Here is a 12,828-nt window from a genome sequence, read left to right as displayed (position 1 = left end):
GAAAATTCGTCTCGGGAAAACTCGTCTCGGGAAAACTCGTCCCCTTTCGCTAGGTAGGAAAACTGGTCCCTTATTGAATAAATATCGATTGAAAACACATTTTATGATCATTCTTGAAGGAGATATTGTTTTTTAAAATAAACTATAGCCCCCCCCCCCCTAATATTTTTTTAAAAATATTTTTACTTGTTAGGAAAACTCGTCTCCGGAAAACTCGTCTCCGGAAAACTCGTCCCCTTTCGCTAGGTAGGAAAACTGGTCCCTTATTGAATAAATATCGATTGAAAACACATTTTATGATCGTTCTTGAAGGAGATATTGTTTTTTAAAATAAACTATAGCCCCCCCTCCCATAATATTTTTTTTTAAATATTTTTACTTGTTAGGAAAACTCGTCTCGGGAAAACTCGTCTCGGGAAAACTCGTCTCCGGAAAACTCGTCCCCTTTCGCTAAGTAGGAAAACTGGTCCCTTATTGAATAAATATCGATTGAAAACACATTTTATGATCGTTCTTGAAGGAGATATTGTTTTTTAAAATAAACTATAGCCCCCCCCCCCCCATAATATTTTTTTAAAAATATTTTTACTTGTTAGGAAAACTCGTCTCGGGAAAACTCGTCTCGGGAAAACTCATCTTCGGGAAAACTCGTCCCCTTTCGCTAGGTAGGAAAACTGGTCCCTTATTGAATAAATATTGATTGAAAACACATTTTATGATCGTTCTTGAAGGAGATAGTTTTTTAAAATAAACTATAGCCCCCCCCCCCATAATATTTTTTTAAAAATATTTTTACTTGTTAGGAAAACTCGTCTCGGGAAAACTCGTCTCGGGAAAACTCGTCCCCTTTCGCTAGGTAGGAAAACTGGTCCCTTATTGAATAAATATCGATTGAAAACACATTTTATGATCGTTCTTGAAGGAGATATTGTTTTTTAAAATAAACTATAGCCCCCCTCCCATAATATTTTTTTTTAAATATTTTTACTTGTTAGGAAAACTCGTCTCGGGAAAACTCGTCTCCGGAAAACTCGTCCCCTTTCGCTAGGTAGGAAAACTGGTCCCTTATTGAATAAATATTGATTGAAAACACATTTTATGATCGTTCTTGAAGGAGATATTGTTTTTTAAAATAAACTATAGCCCCCCCCCACCATAATATTTTTTTAAAAATATTTTTACTTGTTAGGAAAACTCGTCCGGGGAAAACTCGTCTCCGGAAAACTCGTCTCGGGAAAACTCGTCTCGGGAAAACTCGTCCCCTTTCGCTAGGTAGGAAAACTGGTCCCTTATTGAATAAATATCGATTGAAAACACATTTTATGATCGTTCTTGAAGGAGATATTGTTTTTTAAAATAAAATATAGCCCCCCCCCCCTAATATTTTTTTAAAAATATTTTTACTTGTTAGGAAAACTCGTCCCGGGAAAACTCGTCTCGGGAAAACTCGTCTCCGGAAAACTCGTCTCCGGAAAACTTGTCCCCTTTCGCTTGGTAGGAAAACTGGTCCCTTATTGAATAAATATCGATTGAAAACACATTTTATGATCGTTCTTGAAGGAGATATTGTTTTTTAAAATAAACTATAGCCCCCCCCCCATAATATTTTTTTAAAAATATTTTTACTTGTTAGGAAAACTCGTCTCGGGAAAACTCGTCTCGGGAAAACTCATCTCGGGAAAACTCGTCCCCTTTCGCTAGGTAGGAAAACTGGTCCCTTATTGAATAAATATTGATTGAAAACACATTTTATGATCGTTCTTGAAGGAGATATTGTTTTTTAAAATAAACTATAGCCCCCCCCCCCATAATATTTTTTTAAAAATATTTTTACTTGTTAGGAAAACTCGTCTCGGGAAAACTCGTCTCGGGAAAACTCGTCTCGGGAAAACTCGTCCCCTTTCGCTAGGTAGGAAAACTGGTCCCTTATTGAATAAATATCGATTGAAAACACATTTTATGATCGTTCTTGAAGGAGATATTGTTTTTTAAAATAAACTATAGCCCCCCCTCCCATAATATTTTTTTTTAAATATTTTTACTTGTTAGGAAAACTCGTCTCGGGAAAACTCGTCTCGGGAAAACTCGTCTCGGGAAAACTCGTCTCCGGAAAACTCGTCCCCTTTCGCTAAGTAGGAAAACTGGTCCCTTATTGAATAAATATCGATTGAAAACACATTTTATGATCGTTCTTGAAGGAGATATTGTTTTTTAAAATAAACTATAGCCCCCCCCCCCATAATATTTTTTAAAAATATTTTTACTTGTTAGGAAAACTCGTCTCGGGAAAACTCGTCTCCGGAAAACTCATCTCGGGAAAACTCGTCCCCTTTCGCTAGGTAGGAAAACTGGTGCCTTATTGAATAAATATTGATTGAAAACACATTTTGTGATCGTTCTTGAAGGAGATATTGTTTTTTAAAATAAACTATAGCCCCCCCCCCATAATATTTTTTTAAAAATATTTTTACTTGTTAGGAAAACTCGTCTCGGGAAAACTCGTCTCCGGAAAACTCGTCTGGGGAAAACTCGTCTCCGGAAAACTCGTCTCCGGAAAACTCGTCTCCGGAAAACTCGTCTCCAGAAAACTCGTCCCCTTTCGCTAGGTAGGAAAACTGGTCCCTTATTGAATAAATATTGATTGAAAACACATTTTATGATCGTTCTTGAAGGAGATATTGTTTTTTAAAATAAACTATAGCCCCCCCCCCATAATATTTTTATAAAAATATTTTTACTTGTTAGGAAAACTCGTCGCGGGGAAACTCGTCTCCGGAAAACTCGTCCCCTTTCGCTAGGTAGGAAAACTGGTCCCTTATTGAATAAATATCGATTGAAAACACATCGTTCTTGAAGGAGATATTGTTTTTTAAAATAAACTATAGCCCCCCCCCCCCATAATATTTAAAAAAAAATATTTTTACGTGTTAGGAAAACTCGTCTCGGGAAAACTCGTCACCAGAAAACTCGTCTCGGGAAAACTCGTCCCCTTTCGCTAGGTAGGAAAACTGGTCCCTTATTGAATAAATATCGATTGAAAACACATTTTATGATCATTCTTGAAGGAGATATTGTTTTTTAAAATAAACTATAACCCCCCCCCTCCATAATATTTTTTAAAAATATTTTTACTTGTTAGGAAAAATCGTCTCGGGAAAACTCGTCTCGGGAAAACTCGTCTCGGGAAAACTCGTCCCCTTTCGCTAGGTAGGAAAACTGGTCCCTTATTGAATAAATATCGATTGAAAACACATTTTATGATCGTTCTTGAAGGAGATATTGTTTTTTAAAATAAACTATAGCCCCCCCCCTCCATAATATTTTTTTAAAAATATTTTTACTTGTTAGGAAAACTCGTCTCGGGAAAACTCCTCTCGGGAAAACTCGTCCCCTTTCGCTAGGTAGGAAAACTGGTCCCTTATTGAATAAATATTGATTGAAAACACATTTTATGATCGTTCTTGAAGGAGATATTGTTTTTTAAAATAAACTATAGCCCCCCCCCACCATAATATTTTTTAAAAAATATTTTTACTTGTTAGGAAAACTCGTCCGGGGAAAACTCGTCTCGGGAAAACTCGTCTCGGGAAAACTCGTCTCGGGAAAACTCGTCTCGGGAAAACTCGTCCCCTTTCGCTAGGTAGGAAAACTGGTCCCTTATTGAATAAATATCGATTGAAAACACATTTTATGATCATTCTGGAAGGAGATATTGTTTTTTAAAATAAACTATAGCCCCCCCCCCCCTAATATTTTTTTAAAAATATTTTTACTTGTTAGGAAAACTCGTCGCAGGAAAACTCGTCTCGGGAAAACTCGTCCCCTTTCGCTAGGTAGGAAAACTGGTCCCTTATTGAATAAATATCGATTGAAAACACATTTTATGATCGTTCTTGAAGGAGATATTGTTTTTTAAAATAAACTATAGCCCCCCCTCCCATAATATTTTTTTTTAAATATTTTTACTTGTTAGGAAAACTCGTCTCGGGAAAACTCGTCTCGGGAAAACTCGTCTCCGGAAAACTCGTCCCCTTTCGCTAAGTAGGAAAACTGGTCCCTTATTGAATAAATATCGATTGAAAACACATTTTATGATCGTTCTTGAAGGAGATATTGTTTTTTAAAATAAACTATAGCCCCCCCCCCCCCCATAATATTTTTTTAAAAATATTTTTACTTGTTAGGAAAACTCGTCTCGGGAAAACTCGTCTCGGGAAAACTCGTCTCGGGAAAACTCATCTCGGGAAAACTCGTCCCCTTTCGCTAGGTAGGAAAACTGGTCCCTTATTGAATAAATATTGATTGAAAACACATTTTATGATCGTTCTTGAAGGAGATAGTTTTTTAAAATAAACTATAGCCCCCCCCCCCCATAATATTTTTTTAAAAATATTTTTACTTGTTAGGAAAACTCGTCTCGGGAAAACTCGTCTCGGGAAAACTCGTCTCGGGAAAACTCGTCCCCTTTCGCTAGGTAGGAAAACTGGTCCCTTATTGAATAAATATCGATTGAAAACACATTTTATGATCGTTCTTGAAGGAGATATTGTTTTTTAAAATAAACTATAGCCCCCCCTCCCATAATATTTTTTTTTAAATATTTTTACTTGTTAGGAAAACTCGTCTCGGGAAAACTCGTCTCGGGAAAACTCGTCTCCGGAAAACTCGTCTCCGGAAAACTCGTCCCCTTTCGCTAGGTAGGAAAACTGGTCCCTTATTGAATAAATATTGATTGAAAACACATTTTATGATCGTTCTTGAAGGAGATATTGTTTTTTAAAATAAACTATAGCCCCCCCCCACCATAATATTTTTTTAAAAATATTTTTACTTGTTAGGAAAACTCGTCCGGGGAAAACTCGTCTCCGGAAAACTCGTCTCGGGAAAACTCGTCTCGGGAAAACTCGTCCCCTTTCGCTAGGTAGGAAAACTGGTCCCTTATTGAATAAATATCGATTGAAAACACATTTTATGATCGTTCTTGAAGGAGATATTGTTTTTTAAAATAAAATATAGCCCCCCCCCCTAATATTTTTTTAAAAATATTTTTACTTGTTAGGAAAACTCGTCCCGGGAAAACTCGTCTCGGGAAAACTCGTCTCCGGAAAACTCGTCTCCGGAAAACTTGTCCCCTTTCGCTTGGTAGGAAAACTGGTCCCTTATTGAATAAATATCGATTGAAAACACATTTTATGATCGTTCTTGAAGGAGATATTGTTTTTTAAAATAAACTATAGCCCCCCCCCCCATAATATTTTTTTTTAAATATTTTTACTTGTTAGGAAAACTCGTCTCGGGAAAACTCGTCTCCGGAAAACTCATCTCGGGAAAACTCGTCCCCTTTCGCTAGGTAGGAAAACTGGTGCCTTATTGAATAAATATTGATTGAAAACACATTTTGTGATCGTTCTTGAAGGAGATATTGTTTTTTAAAATAAACTATAGCCCCCCCCCATAATATTTTTTTAAAAATATTTTTACTTGTTAGGAAAACTCGTCCGGGGAAAACTCGTCTCCGGAAAACTCGTCTGGGGAAAACTCGTCTCTGGAAAACTCGTCTCCGGAAAACTCGTCTCCAGAAAACTCGTCCCCTTTCGCTAGGTAGGAAAACTGGTCCCTTATTGAATAAATATTGATTGAAAACACATTTTATGATCGTTCTTGAAGGAGATATTGTTTTTTAAAATAAACTTTAGCCCCCCCCCATAATATTTTTATAAAAATATTTTTACTTGTTAGGAAAACTCGTCCGGGGAAAACTCCTCTCCGGAAAACTCGTCTCCGGAAAACTCGTCTCCAGAAAACTCATCCCCTTTCGCTAGGTAGGAAAACTGGTCCCTTATTGAATAAATATTGATTGAAAACACATTTTATGATCATTCTTGAAGGAGATATTGTTTTTTAAAATAAACTATAGCCCCCCCCCCCCCCCATAATATTTTTTTAAAAATATTTTTACTTGTTAGGAAAACTCGTTGCGGGGAAACTCGTCTCCGGAAAACTCGTCCCCTTTCGCTAGGTAGGAAAACTGGTCCCTTATTGAATAAATATCGATTGAAAACACATTTTATGATCGTTCTTGAAGGAGATATTGTTTTTTAAAATAAACTATAGCCCCCCCCCCCATAATATTTAAAAAAAAATATTTTTACGTGTTAGGAAAACTTGTCTCGGGAAAACTCGTCACCAGAAAACTCGTCTCGGGAAAACTCGTCCCCTTTCGCTAGGTAGGAAAACTGGTCCCTTATTGAATAAATATCGATTGAAAACACATTTTATGATCATTCTTGAAGGAGATATTGTTTTTTAAAATAAACTATAACCCCCCCCCTCCATAATATTTTTTAAAAATATTTTTACTTGTTAGGAAAAATCGTCTCGGGAAAACTCGTCTCGGGAAAACTCGTCCCCTTTCGCTAGGTAGGAAAACTGGTCCCTTATTGAATAAATATTGATTGAAAACACATTTTATGATCGTTCTTGAAGGAGATATTGTTTTTTAAAATAAACTATAGCCCCCCCCCACCATAATATTTTTTTAAAAATATTTTTACTTGTTAGGAAAACTCGTCCGGGGAAAACTCGTCTCCGGAAAACTCGTCTCGGGAAAACTCGTCTCGGGAAAACTGGTCCCCTTTCGCTAGGTAGGAAAACTGGTCCCTTATTGAATAAATATCGATTGAAAACACATTTTATGATCGTTCTTGAAGGAGATATTGTTTTTTAAAATAAAATATAGCCCCCCCCCCCTAATATTTTTTTAAAAATATTTTTACTTGTTAGGAAAACTCGTCCCGGGAAAACTCGTCTCGGGAAAACTCGTCTCCGGAAAACTCGTCTCCGGAAAACTTGTCCCCTTTCGCTTGGTAGGAAAACTGGTCCCTTATTGAATAAATATCGATTGAAAACACATTTTATGATCGTTCTTGAAGGAGATATTGTTTTTTAAAATAAACTATAGCCCCCCCCCTAATATTTTTTTAAAAATATTTTTACTTGTTAGGAAAACTCGTCCCGGGAAAACTCGTCTCCGGAAAACTCGTCTCCGGAAAACTCGTCTCCGGAAAACTTGTCCCCTTTCGCTTGGTAGGAAAACTGGTCCCTTATTGAATAAATATCGATTGAAAACACATTTTATGATCGTTCTTGAAGGAGATATTGTTTTTTAAAATAAACTATAGCCCCCCCCCCATAATATTTTTTTAAAAATATTTTTACTTGTTAGGAAAACTCGTCCCGGGAAAACTCGTCTCGGGAAAACTCGTCTCCGGAAAACTCGTCTCGGGAAAACTCGTCCCCTTTCGCTAGGTAGGAAAACTGGTCCCTTATTGAATAAATATCGATTGAAAACACATTTTATGATCGTTCTTGAAGGAGATATTGTTTTTTAAAATAAACTATAGCCCCCCTCATAATATTTTTTTAAAAATATTTTTACTTGTTAGGAAAACTCGTCTCCGGAAAACTCGTCCCCTTTCGCTAGGTAGGAAAACTGGTTCCTTATTGAATAAATATCGATTGAAAACACATTTTATGATCGTTCTTGAAGGAGATATTGTTTTTTAAAATAAACTATAGCCCCCCCCCCCATAATATTTAAAAAAAAATATTTTTACTTGTTAGGAAAACTCGTCTCGGGAAAAATCGATGTTTCTACCTCGCCGACTATGTTGTTTATTTAATTTATTTGGAATCGTTTATTTGGTAAAGAAAAAAAACAGAAAACAAACAAAAAACATGTCGGTCGAGTGTTACGGGAGAACGAGAAATAATGCCCGGTATCTTAGGGTGTCTTGATAATCGCTAAAAAATAGAAAATTAAAGAAATTACTGAAGGAGATTTGGTTTTAAAAAGAAAATAATAAATTTTAATATTTTTTAAAATATAATTTAGAGAGAGAGGGGGGGCATAAAACCTATATCTCCCTTCGAAAAGCAACCAACAAAAAAATGAAATTAAAAAGATTCTTGATAAACGATAGCGGAGTTTTCAATAAAATTGATTAATAAATTTATTTAGTGATTACTTTCTCTCTTAATGATTGATTTTAGAATTTTGAAGTAAAAATTTAAAAAAATAAAAATGAGTTAACGAGAGATTGTTAGCACATGGCATCTCTCGCGCCAAAAAAATATTTCGCTTTTAATTTATTAGTTAATTTTTGCAAAATTTGACAGGACGACAATAAATGTTGATAATTGATAAAATCATAATTTTAAATAACGCATGAGTGCATTTTGTATGAGAGAAAACAAAAACATAACAACAAAAAAACTATCATAATTAAAAAACAAAACCAAAAGCGTAACGAAGAATCGAATCGCTCCATGTTTTTTAATTTTTGAGTTTTTTTTTTTTTTATTGTTTTTATGACTCCAAAAAACATCGTTAAAATAAGAACAAAAACAAATTTGTAATTAACTTGGTATGAACATAATAAACGCTTTAAAATAAGTTAAACCACTAAGAACTTAGCCAGTTAGGTAGAAAACGGACACTTAGAAAATCGATTTTATTTAAAAAAAAAAAAAAAAAAAAAACATTAAACAAGTAAAAATATTTTTTTTTAAATATTATGGGGGGGGGCTATAGTTTATTTTAAAAAACAATATCTCCTTCAAGAACGATCATAAAATGTGTTTTCAATCGATATTTATTCAATAAGGGACCAGTTTTCCTACCTAGCGAAAGGTGACGAGTTTTCCCAAGACGAGTTTTTCCGGGACGAGTTTTCCTAAATTCATTACTGTACTGTACACAAATTCGAAAAAGTTGTCAAAAAACAAATATATAACAAATAAATGTTATCAAAGGCAAGATAAATTACTTTTCTACCTAACTGGATATAATTTTCGTGTTTTTATTCAATTTAACATGTTTATTCAGCTCAAAAAGCATACAGTGTTTACCGATGTATTGGAAAATTTAAAATGGCGGCCGACTCTCTCTTTAACACGGTAAGTTCGGGAAAAGGTGTTATAAATAATAAACTAGACAAAATACTATTAAAAAACCACCGAATATATGTCAAGTTATGTCACGGTAACATATATTGAGCAAATTTCTAACAGTATTTTGTCTAGTTTATTATTTATTACACCTTTTAACGAACTTACCGTGTTAAAGAGAGAGTCGGCCGCCATTTTAAATTTTCCAATACATCGGTAAACACTGTATGCTTTTCGAGCTGAATAAACATGTTAAATTGAATAAAAACACGAAAATTATATCCAGTTTGGTAGAAAAGTAATTTATCTTGCCTTTGATAACATTTATTTGTTATATATTTGTTTTTTGACAACTTTTTCGAATCTATGTGTACAGTAATACAAACCCCCACTAAGAACTGAACCAGTTAGGTAGAAAACGGACACTTAGAAAATCGATTTTATTTAAAAAAAAAACAAAAACAAACATTAAACAAGTAAAAATATATTTTTTTTTGTTTGTTTAAATATTATGGGGGTTATAGTTTATTTTAAAAAACAATATCTCCTTCAAGAACGATCATAAAATGTGTTTTCAATCGACATTTATTCAATAAGGGACCAGTTTTCCTACCTAGCGAAAGGGGACCAGTTTTCCGGAGACGAGTTTTCCCCGAGACGAGTTTTCCTAATTCATATATTCACCTGTCATCCCTTTTAAAAAGATGGAATAACTCGATCAAGCAAGCAAGCAAAGTTCAGAGTTTTATAATTATCTATGTTTATGAAATTATAAAAATATTTTTTTTATTTAATGTTAAGAACAATTTTTTATTTGAACTTATAAATAGGTACTAGTGCAGAGAGTGATCCGGGCGTAAATAATAACGTTAAAAAGGCATTACTTCAATCTTACAATTGAATAAAAAAATATATAATAAAACTTTAAACTTGGAAATACGATTTAAAAAATAGCGCGGATCACTCTCTGCACTAGCACCAATAAATATGTTTACGAAATTATAAAAATATTAAAAAAAAAGAAGAAAGAAGAAAAAAAAAATGAAAAAAAAAGGTTCATGCACAGGGGAGATATAGGTGTGAGAGATATAGGTAAAAAACTGTTACGTCACAACACAACTTCCTGTAGAGCGAGTAGAGCGCTACCAGCAGGGAGGAAGTACGTTAGCTGATTCTAACTGCTGTGTTCGTCAATTTGACAACCCCGCCCAATTACGATTTCTTGCTTGGTTTATTCTTACATTTAAACTGATTTTTTTTTTTTTTTTTAAATATTTATTTCACCATCCACGATTTTTTGTTTGTTTCATTTTCGCACAATTTTTGATAAAAAAAAATAATGATTTTTAGCGGGGATACCCGACGTTGACCAGGACTGACTGAAAATCAACGAATGTTCCACACTTTTAATACTTTTATCATCAAAACCTATCTAAGAACACTGTCAAACACAAAGTACATGTGTATGAATTTTTTAAATTGGCTAAGCCGTTTCAAAATCCATAGGAAACAAACTCACACAAAAACACAAAGTGCCTTTTATATATATATATATATATATATATATATATATATATATATATGTATATATATGTGTGTGTGTGTGTGCGTTATAATTAGAGATTGTATTTCTTGTCATGCAATCAATTTCTAATTTACTTTTTATAGTTTTAAAAATGTAACTGTTTTAATCACTGGTAGCCATGTTGTCTAACAAAGTTTTACCTAAAACTTTAACTATTTAAAACTTTTACAAAAATATTTTCTTTCAAATAAATTGGTGTATGTATCACTTTATTTCTCTACATTGTCTAAGGCGATTAATGTCTTAGAAAAGGTTTTAAGATTCGGTGATAAAGTTACGGCACCGAACAAGCACTGACACCGAGAAAAGAGCTAAATTGTTGAGCATGCAAAGCTAAGTTTTTCCCTTTCAATTGGATTATTTAAGACAACCTTCAAATAACCGTTGTCTATTGTAAAACATGCCCCACATTTTGTTTATTAAATTCGTAGGTGAAGACTCCCTCCTCGTGTTAAGAATGGCTTTCTAAACAATAACGTTATTATTTCAACACGTTTTCTACACGAGCAACGTTTAAACAAACACTGAAATAAATAAAATCGGGTTTGTATTACTGTACATAGATTCGAAAAAGTTGTCAAAAAAACAAATATATAAGAAATAAATGTTATCAAAAGTTACTTTTCTTCCAAACTGGGTATATTTTTCCTGTTTTTATTCAATGTAACATGTTTATTCGGCTCGAAAAAACATGTTTACCGATGTATTGGAAAATTCAAAATGGCGCCCGACTTTCTCTTTAACACGGTAAGTTTGGGAAGAGGTGCTATAAATAATAAACTAGACAAAATACTATTAAAAACCCACCGAATATATTTCAACCTATGTCACGGTAATATATATATTGAGCGAGTTTCTAACAGTATTTTGTCTAGTTTTATATTTATAGCACATTTTCCCAAACTTTCCGTGTTATAAGAGAGTCGGGTGCCATTTTGAATTTTCCAATAACACAGTATGTTTTTCGACCTGATTAAACATGTTACATCAATAAAAACACTGAAAACATATCCAGTTAGGCAGAAAAGTAACTTATCTTGCCTTTATTTGTTATATATTTGTTTTTTGACAACTTTTTCGAATCTGTGTACAACAGTAAAACAAACCCATAAAATCAATTCATATTAATGGACAATAACGTTCATTTATTAAGTTTTGTCCATATTCGATACATTTGCTTTTGTATTTAATCGTTTTTTTTTCTTCACTTTTTTTAAAATTAATTAGTTTGGTAGTGCACTTATTGACCCGTGCTGAAATAATAACGTTATTTAGAAAACCATTCTTAAGAAGGGGAGAGTGTTTTGTACCTATTCTGTACTTTCACCAAACAATTTAATAAAAACTGTCTGAATTATTTTATCTCAATAAAATTTCGTGAAAAAGTGAAGTCCAGAAATCACTTCGACATTTTAAAAAAGTACAAGAGAATAATCGACGTAAATTGTAAATGGCGAGGTTTTTCTTTCTAACAAAATGAAGAAAATATTTTTATCATTCAATTCTGAATAGAATTAAACAGTTTACCTTTTAAATGTCTCAAATAAAACTGCTTGTATTTCCAAAAATGTTAAAATAATAACATTTTCCTTTACTTGAGAATAAGGAAGAAGATTGCCAGTTATTTTTATTTTTTATTAACATATTTTCGTATTACAATTTAAAAATTATTTTGAATAAATCAATTATTTAACTACATTTTAGTAAACAATAAATATTAATAATTATAACATAAGCATTGATTTAACTCCGTAAATAAGTTTTATGTAAAATACGAATATTTTACCCAAATTGAATATTTTTATGTAGATTAGTAGTTGACAAAATTCCAGAACGATTTATTACGATAACCGAAAGGCAACCATACAAAATTAAATTCGGGTTCCTGAAATAGAAAATTAAAAAAAAAAAAAATATCAGGTTCATTTTTGTTGTACATTTTTGCTTTGGTACAGCTGAAGCCCTTGTAACAACGAAGTTTACCCTTCGATGTCCGACATGAAATGAAACTAGTTTTCTGCGCAGGCAATCGTCTGAAATAATAAAAACAAATAATCTTCCTTGCAACCTCTTTCCTACAGAAGAGACGTTGCTACCTTGTCCGTGTTATCGTTATTTTCGTGGCGAGTGCTCGTCCGAGCTTCAATCTATGGTCGAGGTCCTCCTTGCCAAACTTTCTCAAAAACACTCGTCTAATTATAGCCACAATCAACAATTTCACCCACTCTATCTCTGTGTCTAAACGTTAATTCCATGAACAAAGCTTCTTTCATATGACTGCCCGCCTGTGGAAC

General features: G+C 33.5%; 1 protein-coding gene across 1 annotated transcript in view; it reads right to left on the bottom strand.

Annotated features, from left to right (window-relative positions):
- The window catches only part of LOC145288497 (serine/threonine-protein kinase TBK1-like), a 154,029-nt gene extending 141,845 nt beyond the window's left edge, over positions 1 to 12,184 (bottom strand). The window contains exon 1 of the mRNA XM_080136333.1: positions 12,062 to 12,184. The gene's annotated coding sequence lies outside the window, so the exon portion shown is untranslated. The remainder of the gene's footprint in view (positions 1 to 12,061) is intronic.
- Between the last annotated feature and the right edge of the window lie 644 nt (positions 12,185 to 12,828).

This window comes from Euprymna scolopes, chromosome 2 (assembly GCF_053919585.1).
Source record: "Euprymna scolopes isolate OS-2025 chromosome 2, ASM5391958v1, whole genome shotgun sequence".
In the NCBI taxonomy this organism is placed as follows: Eukaryota; Metazoa; Mollusca; class Cephalopoda; order Sepiida; family Sepiolidae; genus Euprymna; species Euprymna scolopes.
This window is presented reverse-complemented; position numbering and strand designations above follow the sequence as displayed.